Source organism: Taeniopygia guttata, chromosome 2, assembly GCF_048771995.1.
Source record: "Taeniopygia guttata chromosome 2, bTaeGut7.mat, whole genome shotgun sequence".
NCBI classification, from domain to species: Eukaryota; Metazoa; Chordata; class Aves; order Passeriformes; family Estrildidae; genus Taeniopygia; species Taeniopygia guttata.
In genome coordinates this window covers 12,860,001-12,869,121 of record NC_133026.1, presented here as the reverse complement: position 1 = coordinate 12,869,121, position 9,121 = coordinate 12,860,001, and the positions used below count along the sequence as shown (strand labels likewise).

General features: G+C 36.3%; 1 non-coding gene across 1 annotated transcript; it reads left to right on the top strand.

Moving 5' to 3' along the window:
* Positions 1-8,724: 8,724 nt before the first annotated feature.
* On the top strand, positions 8,725-8,796 carry TRNAG-UCC (transfer RNA glycine (anticodon UCC)). The gene has a single exon. It is a non-coding gene; the product is annotated as a tRNA-Gly (tRNA).
* Positions 8,797-9,121: the final 325 nt, after the last annotated feature.

Below are 9,121 nucleotides of genomic sequence, written 5' to 3'. Positions count from 1 at the left end.
CCCTGCTCAGATTCATGCCTTCATTTCTTGCTCCTACTTCTAAGTAATTTCAGTTAGATCTTAATAATTAGCAATTTTTATTTATGGATGATACTGTCTGTTTTCCTTCTTGGTTTTTATGTTATTTGTTTGATTTTGGTTTTATTTGTTTCTGGCTTTTTTCATTTTCTTTTTTACATGTGTAGTTTTTTGGTTGTTTTTTGTTCTGTTTCTTCCTTTTTAGGCTCCAAAGTAACTAAAGAATATAACAATAAACATTAAAAATATGACAACACTAAAAAAAGTGTGTTCTGTGGTTTAAGCCTATTTAGTTAGCTGCAGTCCTAGTGGGAATGAACTTGTTCCATTGTTTTCTCTTCTCTAGTTTCTTTTTGATTATTGCATCTAATTTAATTTAATGAATTTTCATTTTTTTCTGTCATTCTTACTCTTTCTGATGTTTTCTTTTACATTTATTCAGGTTTTAGGAGTAAAAACTTGAATGTGTCAGAAAAACATTCAGCACTTTACTCTAATATTCTTGAAATACCTCTTTCTTCAGAATTATCTGTTTTGTAGAAGTTTCACTTTTATCCATGGATTGCATCCTAGATAATTCTTTCCCTTATATCCTGTTTCTTTCTTTTTTTTTTTCTTTTTTTTTTTTTTTTTGGTGATTTATCTCTAAAACATTAATTAAACAATGTTTCTTTCATTAGGCCTACTTTTGTTTCCAGAATAATGAAGAAATTAATCAAAGAAATGGTCAGCTGATACAGAAGGTCTCTATTAGATTTTTAAAAATAATAGTCTTTCTAGAGGAGAGCACAAGTTTTCCTGCTAAGGCATGATTTTTAGGCTGTGTTGAGCACCTGCAGTTCCCACTAACTTTGGAGGAATGTGTGCACCCTAAGCACCTCTGAAAAATTAGCCCAGTGCCCTTCCATTGCACTTCTCCAGGCTGCCAAACACAACAGGAATCCAGTAGAAATAAAGGGATTTATCTTGAAACAGGTGCACATGTGGATTCAGGAGGAAAAAGAGAATTCCTGTTAGCAAAATGTGCTTGCCTACTTGATATTTCATCTAAATATGACCAACTCATATGACCAACTTGCTGGCTGTGGCTTATTTGGAAAAATTAGTAGATGATGCTAAATAGAGACAGAATGGAAAAGGTTCAAGAAGGGAGTTAAAACTAAATAACACTGGTTAAATCCAAACAACCCAATTTGGTACAGAAAAAATAAAGACATTTTATTTTCAGTTGACAGTTTACAAGGGATTTGGTCAGTGCATCTAAATTTTGTAAGAAATGAACCCCAATATGAGATATACTAGTCCTTAAGGTGGAAAAATTTGCCAAAGAAAACTTATTTTATCAGGAGAAGTCAAAAATGGTTGCCTTGGTATTCAGGAATAGAACTGCAAATTCTGCACTGAGTGTGAAACAGCAAAAAAAGAAAGAAAGGTCTACACAGCTCTCAGAGAGTCCCCCTGCCAAAACAGGCATGGCAAGGGGGAAAGTGGGGTGTCTTGAGTGAGAAGTGGCTAAAGCATCTGTTGTATTTTAATAGTTATAAAATTGACATACAAAGAATAAAGAATTCAGAATGCCTTAATTATAACTATCCAATTAAAATATATTTCCGTACTAGTACAACCGTGTAGAAAAGAGTCTTCTCCTCTGGGGTGTTTGTGAGATTTGCTGTCTTTAAAAGCCAAGAGACAAAGGCATCAGTGAAAGGTGATCTTCAGCACATCTTCAGCTAATACAGCCATGAGACCCACATATTTCCTTACAAAGATATCAGAAGTGTGATGGTTACAGAAGCACAAAGCTGGGTATGATAATGCAATTAAAGAAAGGGAAACTGGTATGATGACTTGCCAGACCTTACTTGAACTTGTCTTGGCCTTTTTTGAGTGTTTTTCTTCCTTGTTAAGCCATAACACCTTTCCAAAGAGCAGCTGTCTATTCCTTGGTTTGCCTAACTTGTGGCTATCTTCCAATAATATTATATGGTGTAACACTATTTTTTATACCTGTATTTTTAACAATTTTAATGAAATTTGATTTCTATAAAGTAGAGAATTTGAAATAGGAGAATGTTGACTATTTAGTGAGTTTGGTGAGTGCTAATGTAATTGGTATAACTGGCTATTAATTCTAACTTTTTTTTTTCTTTTTATTTAAATTTAGAAGGACTAACAATAAATTCTTTCCTTAATATGTATGGCTTCCCATAAAGAGAGTTAGAAATCAACACATAAAAATTTGGTAACTTCAGTTGCCAATAATGGTAATTTAAATCTAACATATTATACCAGATCTGAGGAAACTGGTCTCTGTTTGTAACCAAAGCAACTATGAGTCAACTTGATTTGCAGTGAATATGAATTATGCTCATGCTCCATAGTACAATTTGCTTTTGCAGATAATGACCAATGCTTGAAGGACAAACAAACAATTCTGCAGCTCAGCTAATGTCTGATAACTTGGTGAACCAGACTAGCTAGAGGATAAGGTATCAAAGTAATCAAATTCTAAACCAAATCATAACAAAAGGAAGGTAAGAAAAGGTATCCAGTGTACCCAAATCTGCTCTATTAAGCATTTACAGTTAATCCAATGGAATGTTGATAGGACTTATAATGTAATTTAATTTTTATATAATAAAACTCCAATTTAAGAGCTATTCAAGTGTCTCTACAGAAAGTTTTGATTAAAATAATTTAATTATCAGTATAGAATGCTACATGAACATAAGTAAATCACAGAGAAGATCTGTCCTACTTCAGATACAGAGTATTGAGCTGAAAAACTTTAATTCCAAATTAACTTGCACAGAAATTGACACTTAGATAATAAAAGACATTAATTATGATAAATAAAATTATTTTTGTGTACTTATGTTTATAAATTCAGTCTTAATAACTCCTACCAATATTAAGACAGAGCTGTAGGATTGGCTTTCCTGAATGGCAGCAAGAATTGTGAAAAAGAAAAACTTTTCTCTCTAAAACGAGTATGTATTTTGAACCAATTTTTTTAATAGCACGTTTGCCCAGCTGTCCTGTGCAGATCTGGGAGTTAGAATTCGATGGTCCCTGTGGGTCCCTTCCAGCTCAGGATATTCTAGGATTCTATGATTCTAAAATGTCCAAGCCTGACAGTCCTGACCAGGGAAAGCTCATATCACACAGCACACACGCTAAACCTCAGACAAAAGCCATTAAAAGTCAAGCACTGAGAAATGCCCACAATCACCTTAAACAGTGAACAGTGCTCCCCATTTCCATGGAAGTCAATTTCTACGTGGAAGTGCAAGAATCAAGAGGCTTAATTGCTCATTTTTCTGTGAGCCTCTGGGATAGGGAATGTTAGCTTATTTAATGCATAAATACTCCAGAGTAATTTCCCACATATTTATTTTCCACTAGTGCATCAATCATACTCATTTGACAGGGCTCTGGAAAGCATAATCTTTTGGACTGACCATAAAAATGAAATATGTCAACCTTTTCAGAAGGTGAAAGCAAAAAAAGAGATCCCTACACAACTAAATGCAAGCACCCTGTTATACCTATTCCCATGTGCATATTTCCCTAAAGATGCAGAACTTAGCAATTCCTTGGTTTTCCCCTCTCCTTCAGCCCTTTCAGCTCCCAGAAAGATGGGGATGGAGTAAAACAGAATCTTAGACTCCAGACCAATGTTTAAATGTCCAGCATTATATAGCAAAAATAAGTTATATAGCAAGAATAAATAAAAAAGATAAATTATTTCTGTAGCCAAAATCAATCAGGATAAGATAGCCTAATACAAAAGCAGAAACTTTTCCCCTACAAGAGATAGTAAGAAAGAAAGGCATAAAATAAAGTGACAAAATAAATAAGTATGTTTTTCTATGGTTCTGAATTTTTCTGTTATAAAAAAATAATAATACTATTTTCAATAAGGTCTTTGTGTTCAGGCTTCACAGTGAAATCTTCCAGTGATGTCTTCTAAAGTTAGGTGAAGGCTGTGGGTGTGCTTTAAAAATAGTCTAAGACAAAGAGGAATGGGAAAGAAGGACTGTGCTGAGGGTTAAAAAAAAAAGAAAAAATTGCCTTCTGAATCTTTGAATGTCCTTAACAACATATGATACTATGTACATGACTTGTGTATCTTTAGAAATAAAGAGGTTCTTTTACTACTCTTGTCTGATACTGTGTCTATAAATCTGATAATCTAGGACAGATATTGGTTTGAAAAGGTGTGCAAATATAAGGATGTAAAGGATTAAAGCCTCCCTACTTAAGGACTTCAGATAGGGTTAGTAAATCTGGAATAATAACAGGAGAGTGTGTAGCTACCTTCCTGAATAAACCACTTTAATTCAAAGGAAAAAACCCAACACCTTATTTCTAATAATCCTCTTCATTTGGGGTTAGACTTTTAAAAATGTCTGCTTGTGTTTTCATGAAATAGAGAAAATTACGTGACTTCTGTTTCCTTGAAGAGAGCCAGTAAAGTTCTGGTTGATTGCATAGATAATTTCTAAATATTAAGTAATTTTGTTACTCCTGGAAACATCTAAATCACTGCTGGATGACTGGTATCTAGTCTGCCCAAAAATATCAATATCCATATATTAATGAACCTCAAAATTTGTCTTCCTAGGTGATATCACAAAGTAACATAACAGCTAATAGAACCAATCAGACTGTAAAAAAATGGGAGTTGTAATTTTATAATATATAACTTTTATAAATAAACTGTCTATATTAAAGCCACTGTGTGTGCTTTTGAGCTAACTTTTGAGCTAACCACTTCCTATTTTTAACACTGATATAAAAAAGCCCATCCAGAAGGTGACTCATAAGTTTATTTTAGACACTTTACCAGGGCTGTGATGGCCTTGGAGATGAACCTGAAATGAACCAGTCCCTGAGGTGCCCATGCACATTAATACACAGCATCCCAGCTTCTGAAGCCAAGTGACTGCATGAAAAAAAGTCTCAGTTCAGGTTTTCATTAAACTTACTATTTTAAAGTATTTCTAAATTTGAGTAGTTATCTTCTTTGATGAAGATAAACATGTGTTTATGTGTATGTTATCTTTATTGTGTGTTGAGGACTGATAGCTCATGGAGATTGACCTTGATAGAAAAAAGCATATAACTAACTATGGGAACACTCTGACGGGAGAACAGCATTTGGTAAAACTGAAATCAGTAGACAATCAGTTTAAGTATAAAAGAATATCAGTCAGGAGAAAGGTAAGATTTTAAAGCAAAAGCCCTATAAATGGTGGCTATTATTTTTCATTTAACTTATACTTGGCTGATCCTAAGTAAATTAGTTCTAAAACCATATTTTAAAGCTTTGTATTTTTATTTCTGTTGGTGCATTAGGTCCAAATACATACAACTTTCAAACATCTTACAAATGATCAAATGTTTGTAATGTTTGCCACATATTTAGGAAATTTTCTGTCAAAATTTAGATGTCTTTAATTTGAAGATTTAATGCTGTTTCTTTTCCAGAGAAGTTGATAAAACTTGTAATAGGTAATAGACATATTCTGTTCCTATGGTAGCACTGAAGAGTTTTGAAATCTCCCGGAATATGTTGTTTATTTCCAAACTTTTTCTCTGATAATGACTGAGGAATCCTTTGGACCTAGGGTATAACCATATATTTCTTCCAGACTAACTACATTAAAATCTATACTCTGTGTAGAAGCTTATTGCCAGAAAACCAGACAAATTTAGTGTTGGCAAGGCCTAGGTTTTATTTTTTTCATTTTAATATCTTCTAGATTCCTATAGGCTGTGGATCTGCACCACATCACTTATGCAATTAGCCAAGGCCTTGAGATGCGGCATGTCCAGGTGCTCAGCAATGACAGAGGTCACCAGCAGTGAGCAAGGCATGTCCCCTGCCACACAAGCCATGGGACTGCACCTGCATGGAGCAGCCTTTGCAGCAAGGGTTAATCCAGAGGTTAGCCTGGTGATGCACTGAGCAGCTGAAAATGATATTGCAGCAAAATCAGTCATATGTGCAACTCATTTAGTGTAAGCCCCAACAAAGACAACCTTTTATAAGAAAGCAGAGAGTGTATCATTGTGTGTGAAAAATTGGAACACTTTTAGTTATGTCACAGTAAAATACTTTCTCTCAGCTAAAAGCTGTATGCAGTAGACCCACAGCCAACAGATTTGTTGCCTAGTGAATTAAAACCAGATTAGGAAATGCTACCATTGCTCATTCTTCATGTTCTGGTAAGACATAATAAGGGTTAATTTGATCTGCTTGTTCATCAAGTGCTGCTGGAATCTGTGTGCATTTGTGTGTGTGTGTGAGAGAGAGAGGCAAAACAAATAATCAGGACAAATTTCATGCAGAGCCCCTGATTTGGCAGTGTGTGTCTATTGCCTGAACATGCAGGAGTTTGGGAGGCTTTGCATTTGAGACTGGAAAACTGATGTCAGATTTCCAGGTGCTTACAGATGTCCAGAAGTGTTTCTAGAATTTCTTAAGCAGGATAAGACTACCCTGACTTTGGGAATGTGGCCCTCTGAGTTATATCTGCAAGTTTTGGTGCTTAAATACTTTAGGAATCTCATGCAGTTTTATGAGCTGAGATGCAGGTGGCTGCTTTTCAGAGATCAGCTTAGCCTGTCCCACTTCTCTGTCCTGCTCTGTCCATACACTTCAGCTTCCAGCTTTCTCAGAGCTGGAAATCCTCATTCAGTCCTTCTCAATTCAGTGGGGGCCTATCTCTCTTTCCAGTTCTATCACACCGTTTTAAAATCACCTTCTCCATTCTGTAATACCTTAAAATACAGGATGGTGAGTTCAAAAAGAAGATGTAGTTCAGACTAGAAGCTGAAGGAAGAGAGATATCATTCGTATAAGAAGATCCACACTTCCTCCAGGCTGACTGCTTTGCTAAAGTTATTCAAATTTCCTAAACAATAAGGTAATTATTTTCAAATGTTTTTCCACAGAATTTCAGGTTCCATGGAATTTTCTGCAAGGAAGTATATAAAGAATAACCATTTTTGATGATTGTTAAATCATACTCTTCAGTAATGTTGAAATCAACTCTCACTTGGCTTAAACTTACTATCCATGCCTTTACTAGAAAATATTTATGGTGCCTACAGATTAGTAGAAAAGCATGAAAATCATTACAATAAAGTGTGTGTTTTTCAGAAGTGATTATGATCAGTGAGTGTGGTGTGTTTCATTTTAACTTCTTCTTAAAATATAAGCCTACCAGCTCAAGGTCAAGGCCCTGTGTAAAGAGGTTCCACAACAAATGCAGAGAAAATGTGGCTCCCAAAAGCAGTGGTTTGCTGTTTGTGCACCACACAGCTGAAGTGTAAATTTGCACAGCAACACGTGCACTGCATGACACATGAAGTCAAAATGGACTCTGCATCCTTCAGCAGGGCCCTCTTAGTTTGTTTTGTTAAATCTTTGATATAAATACACTTAACATTATGTCCTCATGATCTGTTTGCAGAACATTTCAAATAGGATCTCGGCTGGTTTTGCTGAATTTAAAGTAAAATATGATAAGAAAATGGGAGAATACTCTATATCCTTACTACAGCAACAGCTGTGCATGACAAACTTTCATTTAAGGCTGCAAGAACTTTCATCTATACCAACATTTGTAAGTGGCCAGAGTATGCACAGGCCTGTGGGACCTTCTATGGACCTATTAATTACTCAGATGCAAAGTGACAGAAAGTGACAGGATCAATGGATATCTGACCAATATTATGTTTTACAACTTTCCTGATTACCCCTGCAAGAAGCTGAAGACAGAGGATTTGAGAATGAAGGAGACATGAAGGTCTCTCTGCTTCAGACCTCTCTGCTGGCACACAATGGTTTCCAACACAAGCTTGGTGAGATTCCTACATGTTAAGAGCCATACCTGCTTGTAAACAGGACATTCTCAGAAGTGAAATCATGGATGCCCTAGAGTGTCCTGGGTTATTTGTAGGATATTCTCACACCATGTGAGTTTTTGGAGATTTTGTTCTTCTAAAATAGCTTGTTGGCTCTATCTACTCACTGTAGTAGAAAACTTTTCACCACACATTATGTCACAAAAATGTATTCAAGTTTGAGATTCAGCATTTCAGGGCTGTGTTACAGATAACCCTCTTTCAAATATCAAGCTTTTGTAACTGTTTAGTTTATTTTCAGCTATATTTTCCATGTAATCTTATGCTTCTTTGGATGATACTGAGAACACAAAAGCAAGTAATTGATAGAAAGGACAACATATGCTGTTTTTAAAAACTTTTTCCACCTAATTTTTCAGACATGATATAAAAATCTCATCTTCAACATTAATGCTGGACTTTTTATTTTACTAAAAATGAAGATGTTTATTTCATCAGATGTGTGCTATCAGCCAGCCTTTTTTTCCAGTTGTGCTATCATCCACAACCCCCTTTCTGAAGGTTTTAGTCCTATTTGGAATTTCTTTTAAACCAATCAGGATGTTGGAAACATTTCACTGAACAATATCTCTTTATCAGTGTTTAAAAACAAACAAGCAAAGAAGCTTCTGATTTTCTAGTAGCCTTGGCAGGCATGGAGAAAACTTTACCTCCTTCAGTAGCTCTTTGCTGTACCTGGGAACAGGTAGTAAATCCTGTAGGTAAACTGGGAATGGAGGGAAGATGGAAAGGAAGAAGGAAGGTGAGCAGATAGACTCCCTTGCCGCGGCGTTGGTGGTATAGTGGTGAGCATAGCTGCCTTCCAAGCAGTTGACCCGGGTTCGATTCCCGGCCAACGCAGCTTCCTTTTGACGCCGCTCCCAGCGGGGAGAGGAGGCGCTGCCATCCTCTGATCCCGTCCATCCCCAGGGATGCGCGGCAGGTGTGGCACCGGTCCGGCCAGGGCAGGACCGGGAGTCCCGGTGGAAATCCCAAGGGGCGCAAGGGCCAGAAGGAGAGGAGGGCACAGTGGTTTAATCCATGCAGGAATTGTCCATAGGTAAAGGGAGTTTTCTGGTCTCATCACTGGAGATTCCTGGGAATTCTGGAGAAGGCTACAATGATGGCTGCAGACCATGGATTCCTGCTCTGAAGAAAAAAGAGAGGGCAAAGAAGGGAAATCTTA